Source organism: Oncorhynchus mykiss, chromosome 23, assembly GCF_057628025.1.
Source record: "Oncorhynchus mykiss isolate SJ-2025 chromosome 23, ASM5762802v1, whole genome shotgun sequence".
In the NCBI taxonomy this organism is placed as follows: Eukaryota; Metazoa; Chordata; class Actinopteri; order Salmoniformes; family Salmonidae; genus Oncorhynchus; species Oncorhynchus mykiss.
In genome coordinates, this window is record NC_143044.1 from 12,667,451 (window position 1) to 12,693,730 (window position 26,280).

The following is a 26,280-nucleotide window of genomic DNA, read 5'->3' on the forward strand; positions in this document are numbered from 1 at the left end:
CAGTACTTAACACCTCCTTTTCAATCGCTAGCCTTTCAATTCTCTGTGAATTCTAATTGCAACCATACTACCACTGGTCTTTTTAAATGACTTCTGCTACGGATTGAAACGTATGAAATCCACGGCGGAGCTGAAATGACTTCACCAAGGTTCCTATTAAATAACAGCCAGCTAATTGCTTTGTCCTCCCTTTTGTCCTGCCGCTGTGCATGCTATCCCAACCCGCCTCTTTCATATGTCTTACAGTAATGAGTACCGCAAAGCCCAGCACCTGCAGACTGTAATTAAACATATAAATTCTCCCCATGTGGAATTATTTGTGGTCACCCATTGATTTATAAGGCTCCCTAAATTGCAATGTGGAGCTTATTTTTGTTTGCCTCTGAAAGGACTAAAAGGGAAAGTCATTCATCAGAGGTCTTGGCCAGAGGAAAGCTCCTCTAAAACTTGGCCTGGTCGAAAGTGGAGTTTTCTCATTTGTTTCCATCCACGCTGCTGTCCTGTTAAGTCTCAAAAATGTCTCTGGTTGGATTGGTCCACTAAAGGTTGGCTAGGTAAGGCAGTGAAGTTGGAAACTATCAACATTCTGATGTCTTAAAAGCCCCAGTGATGTCAAAATTCATTTTTTCCCTGTGTTTTGTTTGTAAAAGTGTGAACAAACTTGAAATCAATGTTATTTCTGGTTGCTGGTTGAAAATACAGTCTACACAGGACGTTCTACTCAGCAGGGTTGCATGGGCAGGAGTTTCGGTTTTCCATGGTGACATCACCATGCAACAACTTGGCTGATAGACCAAAACCAAAGAAAGTTTCAAACCTCTCTGTCAATACGAGCTTAGTTTTCAGGTTTCCACTCCTCACTCAGGTGTCCCTGACAGTCTTTAACAAACTACTTGCTTGAGAAAGTTTTTGGCTAAAAAGCTATCTGTGCCTGTTTTAATAGACATTAATTACAGTAAGGTACTTAATTGTCACCCAGCAATGATTTGATATAGATTTTTTTTTAAACCCTGCATTGGGCCTTCAAGTCCACTTTAATCAGAGTGAGGGACTGTAAATTACAACACTTCACTTCACTTCATTCATTGTTATAATGTTTAGTTCCACACTCACCCCAATCAGTCAAATACAGAAGACGTTGGATTTGATCATTCAGTCATTTGTTGTAATATTCTTATTTGCTTCCAAATAAATACTGTATAGACCACACAAGTTTTATTTTAATAACTGGTGTGTCATTTAGGATTATTTGGGGTCATTTGGGGTCATTGGAGTCATTGGCTTTGGTCCATATTTCTGAAGGGTAGGACCCACAGTGTTGAGTGATGAGGTGGCCATGATAATGCCTGAACAACCCTCTCACCTGGGAGGGCATCTCAATGTCACTCATCGAGCTGTTTATAATTTATTACACTGGTGGGATTATTAACTGATACAATCTTAATGATACAGGGTAACAGTGGGGAGTTGGCTGAATGTGTGTGTTTGTGTGTATATGTGTGTGTGCTTGCATGAGCGTGGATGTGTCAGGGCCCTGTAAAATTAAATTGAAATTAGACATTAGCATTTTGGATATTTTCATTGTTAATTGTGCACTTCAGTCATCATGATGTCAGTGATCAAATCAGAAAACCCTGTTGACCTGACGCTTCCAGGTGTACACATACAATGTACATTCCTCACTCTCTCTCTCACTCTCTCACTCTCTCTCTCTCTCTCTCTCTCTCTCTCTTTCTCTCTCTCTCTCTCTCGCTCCCTCTCACTTTCTCTTACTCTCATTTTCTTCTCCCTCGTTCTCTCTCTCCAATCTCTGCTCTCACTCCTCGTTCTCTTACTCTCCTTCTCTCTCCTTCTCACCCCCTCGCTATCGCTCTCTCTCCCTCTCTCAAATGTTTTTCTTCGATTGAGATTACATGTATTTATTTATTTCATTCAGTTAAATGTTTCTATTTCTTTTTTTTTCTCCATTTGGTGGAGTCCTGCTGCTTTTAGAGCATTCCTGAGACTTTTGTTAATAAATCATTGCAAAGTTAATGAAAACGGCATTCAGGCATATCCAAAATGATTGTGTTCTTTGTCATGCTAATAAAGGGAATGATGTTGGTCCAATGGGTGAAAGCCTGTCCATTATCAGCAAGTTTTTGATGTGTGCCTGTTGCTCCGCAACTTTTTTATTTTTTATTCTTCATTTTCACTCATAATTTTTTCCTCTAGTCAGAGAAATTTGTTTTTATATTTGTCTTGGGAGGTTATCGACATGAAACGAATAGGTTCCGTAGCAAATGTTCATGTTGCCGTAAATTGCATTGCAGAAAATAGAGGGTCATGCTTGTGTCTCTCTTTCTCTCTCTCTCTCTCTCTCTGACATAGACATACACACACACATACACATTGTCAGGACTTTTTGGGGAGTAAAAACTATTCCCATTCAAAATCCAATTTTCCCTAACCCCTAACCCTTAACCTACAGCTAATCCTAACCCCAAACCCCCAACTCCTAACCCAAAACCTCAAACCTACCTTGTCAGGACATTGTGGTCTTGATAATGTACTCTCACACACACACACACACACACACACACACACACACACACGCACACGCACTGATCAATAACATTTGGGTAGAAGCATCACTCCAGCATGTCATGCCTGTATGGAAGGACATCATACAGGCATCGCTGTTAGTTTGAGAATGTAAAATAACATGTATTCAAATGGGAATGTAACTTCAGGACTTGTAATCACGGATGCTAATGAAACTAGTATTTTTCCGTGATCTGAAAATAAATGAACAATTCAGCTGCCAGGGCGCGTTTGTAAGCAACTCAGCTTCCGGAACGAAATTCTAAACAACTCAAATGGCTGAAATAGTTCAGCTATCGCTCAAGATATGGGTGATTGCAACTTGATCCTACTGCTACAATTGGATAGAGCGAGGCTGTAAAGTGCCTTGCAAAAGTATTCATTCCCCTTGGCGATTTTAATAATATTCTTGCATTACAATCTGTAATTTAAATTGACCTCAAGAAAAAGTCCATATTGGTGAAGTGAAGTAAAAAAAATAACTTATTATTAAGCCCCTAAATAAGATCTGGTGCAACCAATTACCTTCAGAAGTCACATCATTAGTTAAATAAAGTCCACCTGTGTGCAATCTAAGTGTCACATGATCTGTCACAAGATCCAAGTATTTATCCACCTGTTCTGAAAGACCCTAAGCAAGGGGCATCACGAAGCAAGGGGCACTACGAATATCAAGGAGCTCTCCAAACAGGTCAGAGACAAAGTTGTGGAGAAGTACAGTTCAAGGTTGGGTTATAAAAAAATATCAGAAATTTTGAACATCCCACAGAGCACCATTAAATATATATTATTAAAGACATTGAAAGAATATGGCACAACAACAAACCTGCCAAGAGAGGGCCGCCCACCAAAACTCACGGACCAGGCAAGGAGGGCATTAATCAGAAAGGCAACAAAGACACCAAAGATAACCCTGAAGGAGCTGCAAAGCTCAACAGCAGAGATTGGAGTATCTGTCAAAAGGACCACTTTAAGCTGTACACTCCACAGAGCTGGGCTTTATGGAAGACTGACTAGAGAAAAATCATTGCTTATAGAAAAAAATAAGCAAATACATTTGGTGTTTGCCAAAAGGCATGTGGGAGACTCCCCAAACATATGGAAGAAGGTACTCATCTGACTAGATGAGACTGAAATTGAGCTTTTTAGCCATCAAGGAAAATGTTATGTCTGGCGCAAACCAACACCTCTCATCACCCTGAAAATACCATCCCCGCAGTAAAGCATGGTGGTGGCAGCATCATGCTGTGGGGATGTTGTTCACCGGTTGGGACTGGGAAACTGGTCAGAATTGAAGGAATGAAGGATGGCGCTAAATACATGGACCTTCACAAGGTCCTTTGCTGTTGTTCTGGGATTGATTTGCACTTTTTGCACCAAATTACGTTAATCTCTAGGAGACAGAACGCGTCTCCTTCCTGAGCGGTATGATGGCTGTGTGGTCCCATGGTGTTTATACTAGCGTACTATTATATGTACAGATGAACATGGTACCTTCAGGCGTTTGTGGAGGTCTACAATTTTTCTTCTAACTTCTTGATGCACCCATCCCGTTAGCGGGATCATTTTATGTCAACCACCACTGATTTGCAGAGCGCCAAATTCAAATTAAATTACTAAAAATATTACATTCATATGAAATCACAAGTGCAATATAGCAAAACACAGCTTAGTTTTTTGTTAATCCACCTGGCGTGTCAGATTTCAATAAAGCTTTTCGGCGAAAGCATACCAAGCGTTTATGTAAGCAGATCTCTCTCAGTAGACAAAATATTACAAATAGCTAGCAGCCAAGTAGATTGGTCACGAAAGTCAGAAAAGCAATAAATTAAATCGCTTACCTTTGATGATCTTTGGATGTTTGCACTCACGAGACTCCCAGTTACACAATAAATGTTCCTTTTGTTCCACAAAGATTATTTTTATATCCAAAATACCTCCATTTGGTTGGCGCGTTATGTTCAGAAATCCACAGGCTTGAGCAGTCACGACATCGGCGATGAAAATTCCAAATAGTATCCGTAATGTTCGTAGAAACATTTCAAACGTTTTTTATAATCAATCCTCAGGTTATTTTTACAATATATAATCGATAATATATTAACCGGGATTGTAGCTTCTTCAATAGGAGAGAGAGAAAATGGCTGCTCCAAGCTGTTGCGCATACAAAACTCTGCTGGCACCCAGCCATACAATGACGTGATGTGATCTTTCTCACTCATTTTTCAAAATAAAGTCCTGAAACTATGTCTAAAGACTGTTCACACAATGGGGAAGCCATAGGAAAAGGAATATCAGTTCTTTTATACCCACAGACAATATTTTTGACAGTTTTGGAAACTTTAGAGTGTTTTATATCCTAATCTGACAATTATATGCATATTCTAGATTCTGGGCCTGAGAAATAGGTAGTTTAATTTTGGTATGTTTTTCATCCATACATCAAAATACTGCCCCCTACACTCAAGAGGCTAAGGTCTTGGCTGATTTATTTATTTTGATTTTGATTATGTCAAGCGAAGAGGCACTGAGTTTGAAGGTAGGCCTTGCAATACACCACAGGTACACCTTCAATTGATTCAAATTATGTAAATTAACTTATCTGAAGCTTCTAAAACCATGACATATTTTTCTGGAATTTTCCAAACTGTTTAAAGGGACAGTCAACTTAGTGAATGTAAACTTCTGACTAACTGGAATTGTGATAGAGTGAATTAATCTGTCTGTAAACATTTGTTGGAGAAATTACTTGTGTCATGCACAAAGTAGATGTCCTAATCGACTTGCCAATACTATAGTTTGTTTACAAGAAATGTATGTTTGAAAAACAAGTTTTAATGACTTCAACAGAAGTGTATGTAAACTTCCGACTTCAACTGTAGCTAGCTTACTTATTGCTTTCATGTCCGCTTACCTTGACACAAGCCTTATAATTTGTGAATTAAACTAAACTAATATTTGCAAGAAGAATTTGATTTTGGTCAGTGTCAATTCTTCTGTTTCTCAGTACTGCACTTTTCTGTTGGAGAATGAGGAAGCTAGCTTGCTGCTGCTGATTTCCCCAGCAAGACACTCCTCAGCATCATTTTGCATTGTTCCTGGCTCAGGTGTTGAGTGACAGCTGGCACAACTGCAGGAGTCGACACTAGAGGGTGCACTTGGATTTACTACGTAGAGGGAATATCGGCCATGCCGACGTAGAAGGACTGATAGACTAGGAAAGGACCATATTTGCTCGATATATCGGCTCGGCCGATTATCGGTCTTTCTCTAGCCTGTAGGCCCTAAATATTAATTTCATACATTTATATTTGCATTGAAATGTTATGTATATTTCTTTCAGTATGACTGTTAATCAGTTTTGAATTACACCCCAAAATAATTGTAATATTTCCATGCTGTAATGTCTTGTAAGGCCAGAGAAATGTATCAATTATCTTTGATAAATTATCCTCCCTCTCCTTCTTTCTCTCTCTACCTTCCTGCTGATCTGTCTGCACAGTTTGTTCTATTGACTCTCTAGATTGCATAGTAACCTCTCCCGTACATGTAGGCAGTGAGTGTTCTGATTTGATCAACCAAATGCAAAAAAAGAAATGGAATATTTGAAAGCCTCCTATAATGGGCCTGAAATCTCTGCCATTATCTCGTATCAGACGTCCTTTTTTAAAAGCATCAGGAGTTACTGACGCTTTACATGAATTTCAGCTCTGGGCTGCTATTTAGAGTGGAATACATTTGCTAGGTCGGTCTGCCCGGGCCCCCATACCTGCCTTTTCTTTCACAAACACTTTGCATAGCTCTGAACAAAAACCCTGCCATCGTCAAGTCCACACACATCGAGAGTGGAAGAGAACGGAAAGAGAGAGAGAGTATTTGATAAAGATTGCTTTAGTAATAACACATTGGTTACCACACTCTTACTACATTTTGGCTCCAAACTTGAATTTACATACAATTCTGTTATTAAATTGCATGTATGGTTTGTACATACAGGGCAGTAAAACCAGTTATCATGTGTGTGCACGCCGCATTGTCCTGTCTTTTTAGGAGCCTCAATCAGTTGCATCAGATTTGATTAGACGCTTTAATGATTTATTAGAGAGGAGAACTCACAGATAATTAAAGAGCTCTCGGGGGGGTGGGGGGTTCTGCTTGCTGTGGCTGAGGGGGACATAGCCACAAACACACCAGAGCCCCAATGGCAGTACTGACAGACTGGGTTTCCTCCCATTCCCATGCTGGAGCAGGAAGCTGTGGCAAGGGGAGGGCATCCAGACACACCACAAAGTAAATAATAACACCTCAGCGAGGCCTGATTAGAGCGGTGCAAGGGACAATGGCTCTGCAATATGTTGTTCATAAGTTACCACAGTTACTCACACCGCATTGTGGGATGTTTGGCCTACACAGGGCTCACGTTTAAAGTTTAAAAATGATCCTAGGTCTGTGGCTAAAGGCAACTTCTAGCACCCTGCTTTTGCTCAACCCCTATGTTTAGTCACTATGGTAGAAAACAGGAGGGTAGCGCCCTATGTAAAAGTTGAGCAAATAGGTTTCCAAACTCCTGCTAACCATCTATAGTAGGTAGAGTTGCCCCCAAACCACTGATCCAGGGTTAGAAATTGTTCATCCCACTGGTTAAGGTTGGGTTTGGGGGTTGGATAATCTGATCCTAGATCTGTGGTTAAGGGCAACGTCTACCTCGAGCACCAGCCAAGCAGCCCACTGTGGCCAGGATGAAACGGAGTAATGGGAGGGAAAGGGAGTGAACTGTACAGGCTGGCGATATTGATGTTGGAGAAAATGAGCTCCTTTAGAGCTAGAAGCACCCTGACTACTCCATCGATCCGAGCACGAAAAATTTAGAAATAGACACGGTAAATCTGGTGCCCATCTTTTTTTATGTAAACTGGGCCAATATTCCCACATTGATGTTTTCTAGAGGGCAGTAAAGCCTTTGAAAGCTATTTGAAAGTTTTGTTCCTCTCTATTTTGGTGAGTGATAGTGTTCTTTAGAGATCGATACTCCCAGGAGAGTTTTTGTTACAGTTATTGATACTAGTAAAAGTGCCATGGTCATAGTAGGCTATTGGCAATAGTGTAGTTATAACAGTTGTGTTACTTGTAATGATAGCAGTCGTTTAGCAGGTAGGTTGGTAGATGTACAGTTGTAGTCCAGTGCAGTCTTCAAAATCTTCACCAGAGTACTCACATTGATAGCAGAGCACATATATATTGTGAACAGAGTTCCAGTTGAGATTCAGTTGTTTCCTTGCATTCATTGAACAATCAGGTCATCCCTCCGCACTGCCACTAGTGCTGAGACGACCATAACAATAACATACTGTATGGGTCCTGGGCTATGCCTCTGTGAATGTGTCTGCGTGAATGTGTGTGAGTGTCTGAAGACTGTCCGACCCATAGACCTGTTTTATAATTGGGGATCCAGCACACCTTCCATACTTCCATCTTAATGCAGCCAATTGACGTTCAGAGAGTGTGTATGCGAGGTGACCCTGTCTGTGAATCTGCATGCAGGGCTCAGAAAAGAAGCGAGGAGAGAGATGGGAGATAGATGAAGGAGAGAGGGGTAGAGATAGGGGGAGCAAGGCAGAAAGGAAGAGAGAGAGAGACAGAGGTGGAGGAGAGGAGACTGACACTTGGCTTCATCTCCTGTGAGACATGCCTTAGGGGTAGTAACAGGAATTTTAAAGGAATATAAAAACACATGGGGACATGACAGCAAAAGAAAAACAATCAGGCCTGGTTTGATTGGCAGGACCCCTTAGGACTGTCCCCCCTGGGAATAGAGCTAATTGATGAGGGGTCACATGGTCCTTATTGCCCCTCTATAGTTCCACCTGCCCACCTACTGGGACTTATGGACAAGGGCAAAGGGTGGTTCAGGGTAGGAACAAAGTTAAGTGTTTATAAAAATATTATATATATTTTTTACCTTTATTTAACTAGGCAAGTCAGTTAAGAAGAAATTCTTATTTTTAATGACGGCCTAGGAACAGTGGGTTAACTGCCTTGTTCAGGGGCAGAACGACAGATTTTGTACCATGTCAGCTCAGGGATTTGAACTTGCAACCTTTCAGTTACTAGACCAATGCTCTAACCACTAGGCTACCCTGCTGCCCTATGTGTGCACAACGCACACCTAGCCTTTCATTGGGAAGCCTTGTGTGAGTAGAAGACCGTATAGAATTCAAAATTATGTCCAATGTTGAAGGAAAGTGGAATAAGAGAAATTAGGAAATGGAGATATACTGTAGATGTAAGTGAAATGTAACAGTAATTAGAAGAGGACCTGATATTACAGATTCCCAAAGGAACAGCTGAGTCACCTGCTGAGCGTGTGTGCTTGTGTGCATACGTGCGTGTATGTATGTGATTGCGCGCGTGTGTGCTTGTGTGTTAGTAAGTGATTGTGTGTGTACGTGTGTGTGTGTTAGTGCATCTGTGCTCCTGGCTTAGTTTACCTGGAACCACCAGGGACTCTTGGCTTAACTATGAGATGTACCTGTCTCCACACTCCAGGCTGAAGAGGCTGGTTAGCATATGCATGGCCATGTGTGTGTTTACCCTATCTCTCTCAGAGTGTGTGTGTGTGTGTGTGTGTGTGTGTGTGTGTGTGTGTGTGTGTGTGTGTGTGTGTGTGTGTGTGTGTGTGTGTGTGTGTGTGTGTGTGTGTGTGTGTGTGTGTGTGTGTGTGTGTGTGTGTGTGTGTGTGTGTGTGTGTGTGTGTGTGTGTGTGTGTGTGTGTGTGTGTGTGTGTGTGTGTGTGTGTGTGTGTGTGTGTGTGTGTGTGTGTGTGTGTGTGTGTGTGTGTGTGTGTGTGTGTGTGTGTGTGTGTGTGTGTGTGTGTGTGTGTGTGTGTGTGTGTGTGTGTGTGTGTGTGTGCTTGCGTGTGTGTGTGTGTGTGTGTGTGTGTGTGTGTGTGTGTGTGTGTGTGTGTGCCTCTGTCCTCAGTGTCTCACCGGAGACTTGTTTTCTAAGATTAATGAAGGTCACAGTAATCCTCGGAAGTATTCCGATAATTAAGGCTTTGTTTATCAAAAACAAGTTATATTAAGAGCAAAAAGATTCATGGTAATTATTCATAATCTTAACAATTCAAGTGTAGCCACCTCATTTGTGCCTTTAATTCTTCTTGTTAATGTTTTGCATAAATCTGCATAATTACTTGAGATGCCTGTTGTAATTTTGACAGCTACTCAGTTCGTGTGCACTAAAGGGTATCGAAGGCAGTGTATGCTGCATACTCATAAACGTACATATGGTCTTAGCATAATGTTTCCACAAACATATTCACCCTCCTCACCGGCTGTGATAGCACTAATGCTGCGAGGGAATGGCTGTTTCTATCAAATTGATTCAATTAATGTTTCTGCCACTGTGGGGGACAGGCGCTGGAACGAGCGTTTTTACAAGAGAGGCATTCCCCAAATCACAAGACCAAAATAAATGTGTGTATCCTCTTATAAATCTCCCATAAATCAATGTTTCCCAACCCTGTCCTTGAGTACCCCCAACATTACACATTTGTGTTGCAGCCCTGGTCAAACACACCTCATTCAACTCATTGAGGGCTTGATGATTAGTTGACAAGTTGAATCAGGTGTGCTTGTCCAGAGCTACAATACAAATGTGTACTGCTGGGGGTACTCAAGGCCAGGGTTGGGAAACACTGACCTAAATGACCAGCCTGCAGTCACTCAGTTCGTGTGTGTGTGTGTATGTGTTTTCACGGCCGAGGCCCACCAAACACCACTTCTAATCACAGCATAACTCTTATGCAATACTCACATGTAAATGACCAGCGCATGGAAATGCTGCTCCCTTAGTTTACATAATCTTGTAATGACCCCTTGTGTTACACTGTCTGTGATATTGCCTATAATTGATTGTTCTTGCGCCAGCTTTTTTGTCGTTGTTTTTTCTTTCATTTGTGATGTGTAACACTGGCCTCAGAAATTACATTTTAAGTGAGGCTGGGCCTATTAGCACTTTGACATGAGTGATTTAATCCTCAATCTCTCTCTACCCATCTCTCTCACCATCCCTCTCTTGCTTATTTAGTATTCGTCCAGCATTCATAATAATGTGTGTGTGATTGGCCTGTGCTGGGGATGCTTTTACACATGCACGCTGTAGTCACAGGTCAATTGTGTTTGAATTCATCAGCTCAACAGCAGTCAGGTTGATAACAGAATACAGAACACAGACCACTGAAGGTGTGCGTGTCTCAGATGAACACACACACTTGAGCATGTGCACACACGCACACACAGACTCTCAATTGCGTGGTTTGAAATTGATAATAGGATAGGTTGTGTGTGCTATTGTAATTGACTTGAGAAAAGGCAGGACTATAAAAAACGGTGTGTACATTCCCATGTCTATACATGGTTGTTCAAGTGTACAATACATTCGGAAAGTATTCAGACCCCTTCACTTTTTCTACATTTTGTTACGTTACAGCCTTATTCTAAAATGGATTAAATGTTTTTTTTATACTCAATCTACACAAAACACCCCATAATGATGAATCAAAAACAGATTTTTTAAATATAGGTAAATGTATTAAAAATAAAAACAGAAATACCTTATTTACCTAAGTATTAAGATCCTTTGCTATGAGCCTCGAAATTGAGCTCAGGTGCCATCTGTTTCCACTGATCATCCTTGTGATGTTTCTACAACTTGATTGAAGTCCATCTGTTGATTGGACATGATTTGGAAATGCACACAACTGTCTATATAAGATCCCACAGTTGACAGCGCATGTCAGAGCAAAAACCAAGCCATGAGGGTGAAGGAATTGTCTGTAGAACTCCAAGACAGGATATCAAGGCGCAGATCTGTGGAAGGGTAGCAAAAAATGTCTGCAGCATTGAAGGTCCCCAAGAACACAGTGGCCTCCATCAAATTCTTAAATGGAAGAAGTTTGCAACCACCAAGACTCTTCCTAGAGCTGGCCAACTAGCCAAACTGAGCAATCAGGAGAGAAGGGTCTTGGTCAAGGAGGTGACCAAGAACCCGATGGTCACTTTGACAGAGCTCCAAAGTTCCTCTGTGGAGATGGGAGAACCTTCTTGAAGGACAACCATCTCTGTAGCACTCCACCAATCAGGCCTTTATGTTAGAGTGGCCAGACAGAAGCCACTCCTCAGTAAAATGCACATGACAGCCCACTTGAAGTTTGCCAAAAGGCACCTAAAGGACTCTCAGACAATGAGAAACAAGATACTCTGGTCTGATCAAACCAAGATTGAAATCTTTGGCCGGAAAGCCAAGTGTAACGTCTGGAAGAAACCTGGCACCATCCCTATGGTGAAGCATGTTGGTGGCAGCATCATGCTGTGGAGATGTTTTTCAGTGGCAGAGAGTGGAAGACTAGTCAGTATCGAGGGAAAGACGAACAGGAGCAAAGTACAGAAAGATCCTTGATTAAAACCTGCTCCAGAGCGCTCAAGACCTCAGACTGGGGCAAAGGTTCACCTTCCAATAGGACAATGACCCTAAGCACACAGCCAAGAAAATGCAGGAGTAGCTTCGGGACAAGTCTCTGAATGTCCTTGAGTGGCCCAGCCAGAGCCCGGACTTGAACCCGATCAAACATCTCTGGAGAGATCTGAAAATAGCTGAGCAGCGATGCTCTCCATCAAACCTGATAGAGCTTTGAGGATCTACAGAGAAGGAAAGGAGAAACTCCCCAAATACAGGTGTGCCAAGCTTGTAGCGTCTTACCAAGAAGACTCGAGGCTGTAATCGCTGCCAAAGGTGCTTCAACAAAGTACTGAGTAACGGGTCTGAATACTTATGTATTGTCACGGTTTTCTGTATGTGAAAGAGAGTCAGACCAAAATGCGGCGTGGCTATTGCGATCCATGTTTAATGAAACAAAGTAAACACGAATCAAATACAAAAACAATAAACGAAAACCGAAACAGCCTAATACTGGTGCAAAGTAACACAGAGACAGGAACAAGGACAATCACCCACAAAACCAAACACCAAACAGGCTACCTAAATATGGTTCCCAATCAGAGACAATGACGAACACCTGCCTCTGATTGAGAACCATATCAGGCCAAACATAGAACTAGACAAACTAGACATGTAATATAGAATGCCCACTCAGCTCACACCCTGACCAACCAAAACATAGAAACATACAAAGCAAACTATGGTCAGGGTGTGACATGTAAATGTCATATTTCAGTTTATTACATTTTTTTAATATGCAAAAAAAAACAAAAAAAAACTGTTTTTGCTTCATCATTATGGGGTATTATGTGTAGATTGATGAGGGGAAGAACGATTTCATCAATTTGATTTATTTATGTATTTTATTTCACCTTTATTTAACCAGGTAGGCCAGTTGAGAACAAGTTCTAATTTACAACTGCGACCTGGCCAAGATAATGCAAAGCAATGTGACAAAAACAACAACAACACAGTTACACATAAACAAACGCACAGTCAATAACACAATAGAAAAATCTATATATAGTGTGTGCAAATGTAGAAGAGTAGGGGGGTAGGCAATAAGTCGGTCATGGATGCGAAATAATTACAATTTAGCATTAATGCTAGATTGATAGACGTGCAGATGATGATGTGCATGCAGAGATACTGGGGTGCAAAAGAGCAAGAGGGTAAGTAATAATATGGGAATGAGGTAGTTGGGTGTGCTATTTACAGATTGGCTGTGTACAGGTACAGTAAGCTGCTCTGACAGCTGATGCTTAAAGTTAGAGAGGTAGATACAAGACTACACCTTCAGTGAGTTTTGCAATGCGTTCCAGTCATTGGCAGCAGAGAACTGGAAGGAAAGGTGGCCAAAGCAAGTGTTGGCTTTGGGAATGAGCAGTGAAATATACCTGCTGGAGCGCGTGCTATGGATGGGTGTTGCTATGGTGATCAGTGAGCTGAGGTAAGACGGGGCTTTACTTAGCAGAGACTTAAATATAAGCTGTAGCCAGTGGGTTTGGTGACGAATATGTAGTGAGGGCCAGCCAACGAGAGCCAACAGGTCGCAGTGGTGAGTAGTATATGGGGATTTGGTGACAAAACGGATGGCACTGTGATAGACTACATCCAATTTGAGTGTTGGAGTGTTAGAGTGTTGGAGGCTATTTTGTAAATTACATCGTCAAAGTCAAGGATGGGTAGGATAATCAGAGGATATGTTTGGCAGCATGAGTGAAGGAGACTTTGTTGCGAAATAGGAAGCCAATTCTAGATTTAACTTTGGATTGGAGATCCTTAATGTGAGTCTAGAAGGAGAGTTTACAGTCTAACTAGACACCTAGGTATTTGTAGTTGTCCACATATTCTAAGTCAGAACCGTCCAGAGTAGTGATGCTAGTCGGGCGGGAGGGTGCAGGCAACAATCGGGTGATGAGCATGCACTTAGTTTTACTAGGATTTAAAAGCAGTTGGAGGCCACGGAAGGAGTGTTGTATGGCGTTGAAGCTCGTTTGTAGGTTTGTTACCACAGTGTCCAAAGAAGGACCAGATGTATACAGAATGGTGTAGTCTGCGTAGAGGTGGATCAGAGAATCCCAGCAGCAAGAGCAACATCATTGATATATACAGATAAAAGTGTCAGCCCGAGAATTGAAACCTGTGACACCCCCATAGAGACTGCCAGAGGTGCGGACAACAGGCACTCCGATTTGACACACTGAACTCTATCTAAGATGTAGCTGGTGAACCAGGCGAGGTAGTCATTTGAGAAGCCAAGGTTTTGAGTCTGCCGATAAGAGTGTGGTGGTTGACAGAGGCTAGTAATTGGCTAGTAATAGGGGTTGCAACAATTTCGCCACATAATTTTAGAAAGAGAGAGTCCAGATTGTCTAGCCCAGCTGATTTGCAGGGATTCAGATTTTGCAGCTCTTTCAGAACATCAGCTGTCTGGATTTGGGTGAAGGAGATGAGGGGGGGCTTGGGCAAGTTGCTGAGAGGGGTGCTGAGGTGTTGGCTGGGGTAGGGGTAGCCAGGAGGAGAGCATGGCCAGCCATAGAAAAATGCTATTTGAAATGATCGATTATCGTAGATTTATCGGTGGTGACAATGTTTCCTATCCTCAGTGCAGTGGGCATCTGGGAGGAGGTGCTCTTATTCTCCATGGACTTTACAGTATCGCAGACCTTTTTGGAAGTAGTGCTACAGGAAACAAATTATGAAAAAGCTAGTCTTAGCATTCCTAACTGACTGACTATATTGGTTCCTGACTTCCCTGAAAATGTTCATATCCCGAGGGCTATTCGACGCTAATGCAGAACACCAGAGGTGATGCTAGTCGGGCAGGATGTCGGGCAGGATGTTTTTGTGCTGGTCAAGGGCAGTCAAGTCTGGGGTGAACCAAGAGCTATTTATGTTTTTAGTTCTACATTTTTTTGAATAGAGCATGCTTATTTAAGATGGCCAGGAAAACACTTTTGAAGAGCATTCAGGCATCCTCTACTGACGGGATGAGGTCAACATCCTTCCAGGATACGCAAGTCAGGTCGATTAGAAAGGCCTGCTTGCTGAAGTGTCTTAGGGAGTGTTTGACAGTGATGAGGGGTGGTCGTTTGACTGTGGACCCATTACACACACAGGCAATGAGGCAGTGATCGCTGAGATCCTGGTTGAAGACAGCAGAGGTGTGTTTAAAGGGCAAATTGGTCAGGATGATATCTAAGAGGGTGCCCATGGTTATGGATTTATGGTTGTACCTGGCAAGTTCCTTAATCATTTGTGTGAGATTGAGGGCATCTAGCTTAGATTGTAGGATGGCCGGGGTGTTAAGCATGTCCCAGTTTAGTTCACCTAACAGTACGAACTCTGAAGATAGATGGGGGGTAATCAATTCACATATGGTGCCAGGGCACAGCTGGGAGCTGAGGGGGGTCTATAGCAAGCGACAACGGTGAGAGACTTGTTTCTGGAAAGGTGGATTTCTAAAAGTAGAAGCTCGAATTGTTTGGGCACAGACCTGGATGGTGTGACAGAACTCTGCAGGCTATCTCTGCAGTAAATTGCAACGCTTCCTCCTTTGGCAGTTCGATCTTGTCAGAAAATGTTATAGTTAGGGATTTCTGGAGTTTTGTTGGCCTTCATAAGCCACGATTCAGACATCCGGGTTGCAGTGAATAAAACAAACTTAGGGATGAGGCTTCTAATGTTAACCAGTTAGAGCTCTAGGGGCGCTATTTCATTTTTGGATAAAAAACGTTCCCGTTTTAAGCGCGATATTTTGTCACGAAAAGATGCTCGACTATGCATATTCTTGACAGTTTTGGAAAGAAAACACTCTGAAGTTTCAGAATCTGCAAAGATTTTGTCTGTAAGTGCCCCAGAACTCATTCTACAGGCGAAACCAAGATGATGCATCACCCAGGAATTAGCAGAATTTCTGAAGCTCTGTTTTCCATTCTCTCCTTATATGGCTGTGATTGCGCAACGAATGAGCCTACACTTTCTGTCGTTCGCCCAAGGTCTTAGCAGCATTGTGACGTATTTGTAGGCATATCATTGGAAGATTGGCCATAAGAGACTACATTTTCCAGAGGTCCGCCCGGTGTCCTTTGTCTAAATTTGTGCGTAATCTTCAGGTGCGGGCATTTTCTCCTGGGATTCAGGAGAGAAAGCACACTTCCACGAACGATATATCATCGAAGAGATATGTGAAAAACACCTTGAGGATTGATTCTAAACAACGTTTGCCATGTTTTCAGTCGATATTATGGAGTTAATTTGGAAAAAAGTTTGCGTTTTGAGGACTGAATTTATGGATTTGTTTTGATAGCCAAATGTGATGTATAAAACGGAGCTATTTCTAATACACAAGGAATCTTTTTGGAAAAACTGAGCATCTGCTATCTAACTGAGAGTATCCTCATTGAAAATATCAGAAGTTCTTCAAAGGTAAATTATTTTATTTGAAGGCTTTTATGTTTTTGTTAATGTTGCGTGCTGGATGCTAACGCTAATGCTAACGCTAAATGCTAACGCGAAATGCTAACTCTAGCTAGCTACTTTTACACAAATTATTGTTTTCCTATGGTTGAGAAGCATATTTTGAAAATCTGAGATGACAGTGTTGTTTACAAAAGGCTAAGCTTGAGAGATGGCATATTTATTTCATTTCATTTGCGATTTTCATAAATAGTTAACGTTGTGTTATGCTAATGAGCTTGCTGATAGATTTACACAATCCTGGATACAGGGGTTTTTTCATAGCTAAACGTGACGCAGAAAACGGAGCGATTTGTCCTAAACAAATAATCTTTCAGGAAAAACTGAACATTTGCTATCTGAGAGTCTCCTCATTGAAAACATCTGAAGTTCTTCAAAGGTAAATGATTTTTTTTAATGCTTTTCTGTTTTTTTGTGTAAATGTTGCCAGCTGAATGCTAATGCTAAATGCTACGTTAGCCATCAATACTGTTACACAAATGCTTGTTTTGCAATGGTTGAGAAGCATATTTTGAAAATCTGAGATGACAGTGTTGTTAACAAAAGGCTAAGCTTGAGAGCTAGCATATTTATTTCATTTCATTTGCGATTTTCATGAATAATTAACGTTGCGTTATGGTAATGAGCTTGAGTCTGTATTCACGAACCCGGATCCGGGATGGGGAGATCAGAAAGGTTAACATTCATGAAACCAAGTCTTTTGTGGTTACAGAAGTCAACAAATGAGAGTGCCTGGGGAATGGGAGTGATGCTGGGGGCTGCATGGCCTGGGTTAACTTCTACATCACCAGAGGAACAGAGGAGGAGTAGCATAAGGGTATGGCTAAAGGCTAAAAGAACTGGTTGTCTAGTGTGTTCGGAACAGAAAGTAAAAAGAGCATATTTCCGGGCAAGTTTCCAATTCAAGTCATAATGTACAGACAAGGGTACGGTAGGATGTGAGTACAGTGGAGGTAAACCTAGGCATTGAGTGACGATGAGAGAGGTTTTGTCTCTAGAGGGACCATTAAAGCAGGGTGAAGTCACTGCATGAGTGGGGGGTGGAACAAAAGGGCTAGCTAAGGCAGATTGAGCAGTGCTGGAGGCTTTACAGTGAAATTAAACAATCATCACTAACCAAAACAGAATGGACAAGGCATATTGACATTAGGAAGAGGCATGTGTAGCCGAGTGATCATAGGGTCCAGTGAGTAGCTAGGCGAGCTGGAGACACAGTGATTCAGAGAGCTAGCAGGCCGAGCTAGCAGGCGGGCCTCAGCTGGACGTTGCAACGGGAGAGCCTGTTGAAACCCCCTCGAATGGCTACATTGGCAGACCAGTTGTGATGGATCGGCGGGGCTCCATGTCGGCAGCAAAGGGTCCAGTCCAATTGGTAAAAGAGGTATTGAAGCTCAGGAAATGTCTGATGGATCGCGTCGGCTAGCCAGGAGATGGCTCTAGCTCCAGGCTAGCTCCAGGCTAACTGGTGCTTGCTTTGGGACAGAGACGTTAGCCAGGAGTAGCCATTTTAGAATAAAGTTGCAAGGTAACAAAATGTGGAAAAAGTAAATGGGTCATGAATACTTTCTGAATGCACTGTGTGTGTCTGTGTGTGTGTGCGTTTGCGCGTTTGAGTCAGGAGACCATTTCTTCACTTCACGGTCCTGTGCGTAGTCACAGAACTGTGGAGGCCTGTCGCGCTGGATGGGGGAACATGCGGCTCTGGTGTTAATTGAAAGTTGTCTAATGAACTAAACTTATGGAGAGAGAGAGAGGAGGGGATGAGAAGAAATGAAAGGTGGGGGGTGAAGACAAAGTGAGGGCAAGGGAAAAAACTAAACTTTCTTTAATTATGTTTACACAACAGGCTTTGCTTCCTAATTTAAATAGCATAAACATCTGGACTGGCACGGCAGTAGAATGGTAGTAGTAGTCAAGCAAATCTTGTGGAAAATAATGAAATTAGATCCCTGGTGCTGTGACAGTGGCAGGGCAGGAGACATCAGCTCTATGTTAATAAAATTGCCATGAATGACTGAATACAATTAAGAAATTGTCAGTGGCGGCTGTGAACTTTAGTAACTCGTGGATGTTTGCATCATTTGATTATGCTTGCAATTTAAACTTGTTTATTAGTGTCTGTATTGGAGTATTAATTATGACCTCTTGTGATTGGCCATGATTAAACTAGTCACTTGTAAAGTGATGGTGTCAGATAGTGGGTTGATGTTTGTGTATGTGTTTGTCGTTTTTTTCTGTGTGTGCGTGCATGTGTTCGCATGCACTGCATGTGTGATTGACCGGTATGACATAGTGTGACCAGAGGACGAACTCCAGTAATCAAGTCCCCCTAAGAGCACATACAGTATATTATTTGTAGCCCCAGACAAACTCACCTGATTCAACTCATTGAGGGCTTGATGATTAGCTGACTACAAGATGGCGCCGATAGACATGTTCGCCCTGTTCGTGGCTCCATAGCAACTTTGCAGTATTTAGCTATGTGTTTGTGTTATTAGCTCAGAACGTCCTTTGCATTATTACATACATCCATAAAGAACTTTTGGAAATTAGAAGTGGTGGTAAATAATCAGCATTTCGACCAGAGTATCTGAATTACTATCGCCCCATAACACTCACTTCTGTCATCATGAAGTGCTTTGAGAGGCTAGCTAAGGATCATATCAGCTCCACCTTACCTGACAGGCTATACCCACTGCAATTTGCATACCGCCCCAAAAGATCCACAGATGACGCTATCGCCAACGCACTGCACACGGCCCTATCCTATCTGGACAAGAGGAATACCTATGTAAGAATGCTTTACATTGACTCCAGCTCAGCCTTCAACACCTTAGTAACCTCCATGCCCATCATTAAGTTCAAGGCCCTGGGTCTGAACCCCATCCTGTGCAACTGGGTCCTGGAGTTCCTGACGTGCCGCCCCAAGGTGGAGAATGTATGCAACAACACTTCCACGAATCTGATCCTCAACACAAGGGCCCCACAAGGGTGCATACTCAGCTCCCCCTAACATCTACAACACCCAGTGTCACAGGAAGGCCAGGAAGATAATCAAGGACCTCAGCCCCCTATAGTCAATGACCCCCTGAATTTTAATCACCGTCACTAGACGGCTACCACCCGGGCACTCTATCATGCACCTTAAAGGCTGCTGCCCTATGTACATTGTCATGGAACACTGGTCACTTTAAATAATGTTTACATACTGTTTTACCCACCTCATATGTATATACTGGCCTATCTAGTTTACCTATTGCTGTACATATACTATTCTTCAGATATACTACATATTCTACCCATATACTGTCCGTATTGTCTATACATCCCATCTGATATACTGTATAAACAGCTGAAGTTGGAAGTTTACATACCCTTACGTTGGAGACATTAAAAATCATTTTTCAACCACTCCACAAATTTCTTGTTAACAAACTATAGGACATCTACTTTGTGCATGACGCAAGTCATTTTTCCCAAAATTCAGACTGCCTTTAAACAGCTTGGAAAATTACAGAAAATTAAGTAATGGCTTTAGAAGCTTCTGATAGGCTAATTGACATCAATTGAGTCAATTGGAGGGGTATCTGCAGATGTATTTCAAACTCAGTGCATCTTCGATTAGCATCATGGGTAAATCAAAATAAATCAGCAAAGACCTCAGAAAAGAATTGTAGACCGCTTGTCTGGTTCATCCTTGGGAGCAATTTCAAAATGCCTGAAGGTAGCACGTTCATCAGTACAAACAATAGTACGCAAGTATAAACACCATGGGACCACGCAGTCATCATACCGCTCAGGAAGGAGACCCGCACTGTCTTCTAGAGATGAATGTACTTTGTTGTGAAAAGTGCAAATCAATTACCAGAACAACAGCAAAGGACCTTGTGAAGATGCTGGAGGAAACAGGTACAAAAGTATCTATATCCTCAGTAAAATGATTCCTATATTGACATAGGCAGCTCAGCAAGGAAGAAGCCACTGCTCCAAAACCGCCATAAAAAGCCAGACTAAGGTTTGCAACTGCACATGGGGATGACGATTGTACTTTTTGGAGAAATGTCCTCCGGACTGATGAAACAAAATTAGAACTGTTTGGCCATAATGACCATCATTGTGTTTGGAGGAAAAATGGGGAGGCTTGCAATCCGAACAACACCATCCCATCCGTGAAGCACGGGGGTGGCAGCATCATATTGTGGGGGTGCTTTGCTGCAGGACAGACTGGTGCACTTCACAAAATAGATGGAATCATGTGGCAGGAAAATTATGTGGATATATTGAAGCAACATCTCAAGACATCAGTTTGGAAGTTACAGCTTGGTCGCAAATGGGTCTTCCAAATGGACAATGACCCCCACCATACTTCCAAAGTTGTGGCAAAACGGCTTAAGGACAAGAAAGTCAAGGTATTGGAGTGGCCATCACAAAGCCCTGACCTCAATCCTATAGAATTGTAAAAGCATGTGCGAGCAAGGAGGCCAACAAACCTGACTAAGTTACACCAGCTCTGTCAGGAGGAATGGGCCAAAATTCTCCCAACTTATTGTGGGAAGCTTGTTGAAGGCTACCCGAAACGTTTGACCTAAGTTAAACAATTTAAAGGCAATGCTACCAAATACTGATTGAGTGTATGTAAACTTCTGACCCACTGGGAATGTGATGAAATAAATAAAAGCTGAAATAAATCTTTCTCTCTACTATTATTCTGACATTACACATTCTTAAAATAAAGTGGTGATCCTAACTGGCCTAAAACAGGGAATACTAGGATTAAATAGGATTAAATGTCAGGAATTACTACTAGGATTAAATGTCAGGAATTGTGAAAAACTGATTTTAAATGTATTCGGCTAAGGTGTATGTAAACTTCCGACTTCAACTGTATATTCACATTTTTGCCTGAGCAATAATATTCAATATTATAGCAATGAATCCACCTTCCCAGTAAATCGCCTTCTTCTATATGTATAACAGTACAGAGAGTGGTAGCTAAGGTGTATGTAATCTTCCGACTTCAACCCTATATACTTGCTTGGGCCATATGTTGGAACTCCTTCAAGACAGTTGGAAAAGCATTCCAGGTGAGCTGGTTTAGAGAATGCCAAGAGTGTGCATAGCTGTCATCAAGGCAAAAGGTGGCTACTTTGAAGAATCTCAAATATAAAATATATTTTGATTTGTTAAACACTTTTTTGGTTACTACATGATATGTGTTATTTCATAGTGTTGATGTCTTTGCTATTATTCTACAATGTAGAAAATAGTCCAAACTTTTGACTGGTGCTGTATATTTATACTCCAGACTTCGACATTGCCCGTCCTAATATTTCTTAATTCCATTCTTAGATTTGTGTATATTGTTGTGTATTGTTCGATATAACTGCACTGGAAAACAAGTATTTCGCAACACTCATCAGTTGTGCTTGTCCGGAGCCACAATACATATGGTACTGTTGGTGATACTCGATGACCAGAGCTGGGAAACACCTAGCATGTATGTAAATCTGGTATGGAGCTGAAGGCAGACATGTTGACTCTAATTATTTCTCTGGTTTATAACTATGCTATCACTCACTCCTGCTCCCATTGTATTACAGGCTGGACATATGCACTTAGGTTTGTATACATTATCCATTAAACTGACATACACAGTACAGTTCCTACACACCTGTGCCTAGCTGTTTATGTGCATGCATATGTCAGGTACTCAAATATAGGAAGTGTCATGATTCTCAGTTTCATTTGCCATAGTTATGTCATCAGTTTAGATTGTTGGATTTCCTGCCCTTTTCTTTTTCTTCTCCATTGTTTTGGTATTAAGATTCTGAACGCGGACCTCTTACAAATTGCAATATGAACCTGTGCCTCGCTCTCTGCCTCACTCCACTCTTCTGTTTATTTTATAACCCCACACAGTGGAGAGATGAGGGGATTATTTTTCAGGGAATTATTTGTCAGTGTAGGACACGTGTCAAACTCATTCCACAGAGGGCAGAGTGTCTGTGGGGTTTTGCTCCTCTCTTGTACTTGATTGATTAACTAAGGTCACTAATTAGTAAATAACTTCCATCACCTGGTTGTCTAGGTCTTAATTGAAAGGAAAGAACTAGTACCTGCAGACACTAGGCCCTCCATGGAATGAGTTTGACACCCCTGGTTTAGGAGGTATTAATGGATTTGTACTGAAAGCTAAATAAACAGAACTATCTTACTGATGAAGAGAAGAGAGGAAAGGAGAGGAAAGGAGAGGAAAGGAGAGAATGTTTGAGTTTGTTTTTGGCATGGACATACCCCAAGTTATTATATATATATATATATTAATAACCCCCTCCCTTATCTTTCAAAATGACACATTCATATTTGCAAACCCTAAACTCCTGAGTTGATTACAGGTCATACTGTTACAGACTCTTTTACAGGCTTGGCATGTACTGTGTGATGGTATCATTGTAAAAGCATGTGATTGTATTAAATGCGTATTAAATGATCAGTGGCAGAGGCGAGGCATGGCTTCTAGATTAGGTGATTTGCTATGTCTTCTAAAGGCCACACACAGGACCCATCAGACCGCACATATTTTATACATTAATCTACAGGCCACCTTTAAAACAGTCCATCTTGTGAATATCAAACGGTGCACTTGCTCGTTCAGACACACACACACACACTGGGCATTGGACAGCATTGGAAGAGTTTTCCTTGAAAGTGGTGACCTCTTGTGTGTGTGTGTGTGTGTGTGTGTGTGTGTGTGTGTGTGTGTGAGAGAGAGAGAGAGAGAGAGAGAGAGAGAGAGAGAGAGAGAGAGAGAGAGAGAGAGAGAGAGAGAGAGAGAGAGAGAGAGAGAGAGAGAGAGAGAGAGAGAGAGAGAGAGAGAGAGAGAGAGAGAGAGAGAGAGAGAGAGAGAGAGAGAGAGAGAGAGAGAGAGAGAGAGAGAGAGAGAGAGAGAGAGAGAGAGAGAGAGAGAGAGAGAGAGAGAGAGAGAGAGAGAGAGAGAGAGAGAGAGAGAGAGAGAGAGAGAGAGAGAGAGAGAGAGAGAGAGAGAGAGAGAGAGTTTGTGTGTGCCCGGAGACAGATGGGTAATAGCCCTATGCTAAATGCAGGCCCTGTGTAATGCATAGCCCTGATTGCAGACCTGATTACCTGCCATATGCTAGCTTAAGGGTTGAGGGTGGGAAATGGAGATGGTATGTAGACGTTAAAGCAGCCGTTTTTATAGCGCAGTCATTATGCCAACGTGCGGCTTTCACAAATGAAAATGAGCGTCACAGGGAAGGAAAATAATGAAGTCATAAAACGGACGGGTCACGGTGCCTAGTCTCTACTACCTCCACACTGAAGCCCATTGGTTAAGAAGGGAGAAGGGGTGTGCACAAGCCTAGGTGGCAAGATGGGAGACATTGGTTCTATCAAAATGGTATTTAGAAGTTTCCAGGTTAAGACTGAATGTAAGCCTACTTGTGCCTCATCTTGTGAAGATTTGGTTAACCGTTTTCATTGAATAACACTGTAGGTTTGTGTCATTGAAGATGCAAATGGATTTCTAGGTGTGTGTGTGTGTGTGTGTGTGTCCATATTCATGTATATGATCATGTTTAGCATTAGCTTTGCTTTTCCAATTATACATGCAGTGATGTAATGGTAAAAGAAAGTTGGGTAAACTATAAACTCCAGTGGCCGATCAAGATAAGACAAACAACCACCGATACAAACCAAGACATATGACATTTTTAGAACTGCATTATTTGATTGCATTGTCATACAGGTCTATAGGGAAGGCCTAATGTAATTTTCTTTAGTAAAAAATGACGCAAAATGCACATCAGGTCGGCCTCCCAAAATAGTTCATTTGGACTGAACACAACAAAAGTCCAGGATGTGGAGATGTTTATATTGAAATGTTTTATCTTTTTAATTCACGTTCATGTTCTTTGTATTTCATGTGAGCTGCACTGTAATTGAGTTTTTGTATTGTAAACTGCTAAAGTGCACTGTAAAAGGACCTTCGTTGACTCTAAAATATTGTTTTCTGTACTCATTTGTGGAGAAACAAGTTATTAGTTTGTTTGATACGATTACAGATTCTCTCATAGGTCCCCATTTCAATTTCAGGGGAACCCACATGGGTCCCCGACCCCAAGTTTGGAAACCACTGTACTACAAACCTCTTTCTCTGCTTGCCTCCTCTCACTGTGTGTCTCCTCTGTCTCCTCCTGCATTGCAGCTTGCCTCAGCCTCACCACTGTCTGCCTCACCACTGTCTGTCTCACTACTCTCTGTAAAGCAGTTTTAAAAATAGATTTGTATATACATGAGAATGATATAAAATTGTCTTTGTATTTCAATTGTCTTTATGTTTCACTAAACGTTAGATCCCACAGGCTGTCCCAACACATAATGACATGAACGTGCATTCTAACAGCGTAAAAGGCCCTTAGATGGCTCTAAAATGTTGTATTCTATAGCCATTTGAAGAGAACCAAATTATTAATGTGTTTGATAAGATGAAAAACTCTCTCAAGAGACCCCACATGTTTCCCCAACCCCAACTTTGGGAATCACTGTACTACACGAACCTCAATTTCTGCTTGCTTCCCTTCTCTGTGTGTCTCTTTTGCCTGCATTGCAAACTGCCTCACCATTGTCTGTCTCACTACTCTGTGCAAAGAAAAGTTATTTTGTTACGAGAATTCAGCCTATCTTCTGGTTGGATTGTAGTTTAATTTCATGTTGAGGTCAGGCTCCCTTTTAACATTAGCTTCTAACTTCATCCTTCTAGCCAGCTAGTTTTAGCTAGTTATCTAGCTAAAAGTAGCCAGAGCACTTGAGCTAGCAATTACAGCTAGCCATCTGACTGGAATATCAGCAACTATTTACCAGTTGTACACTCATTCTCAGAGACTCTGTTATTTGTTTTGTTTGGAGGATGTCTGTTGACACGGCAGGAGTCGAGGCACGTAAAAAAATTGCGATATGTGCAGCATATCGCAAGGTCACTGTCAGCGGTGTCTCTCTCTACTTATCACTTGCCAGTTGCCAGCGTTGGTCTCGGCTGAGGTAGTTAGTTTCATGTCTCGGCCTGTGCCTTGGAGTTTGCCGTTGGACAGAGTGGTGAATGAATGCGCTGCTAACAAGGCAAATCCTGGGGGAGCAGGTGAACATAACAAGCATACTTGAATCATGATTCCACTCATTCTCAGAGAGGCAGGGGTGATTAGAACTCAGATCAAGAAAATTACCATTCTGATCTTTAATCAACACCGGGAACGCAATAATAAGTGGGTAAATGATAATTAACTAAATAAAAAGGTGAGCAAATGTGATTTCACAAAGGCACATAACTGGTGTTTATATGCATTACCCTCCTACATCCCTGTATACATACAATAAACAAGGAAAAACTGTAAACCTTGCTGGTTGTAAAGATGCTGGTCAACTCTCTGAGGATTACACTTTTTATCATCAATAACCATTGTTGACAACCATTCCAATAATAACTTGCTCACTACCTTTTGGTCCCAGAAATGAAGCAGTCCCTACCTGTATCATACAGTGCCTTCAGAAAGTATTCAACCCCTTGACTTTTTTCACATTTTGTTGTGTTAAATCCTGAACTTAAAATGGATTAGATTTTGATTTTGTTTGTCACTGGTCCACACACAATATCCCATAATATCAAAGTGGAATTATGTTTTTCTAAACGTTTACAGAATTATA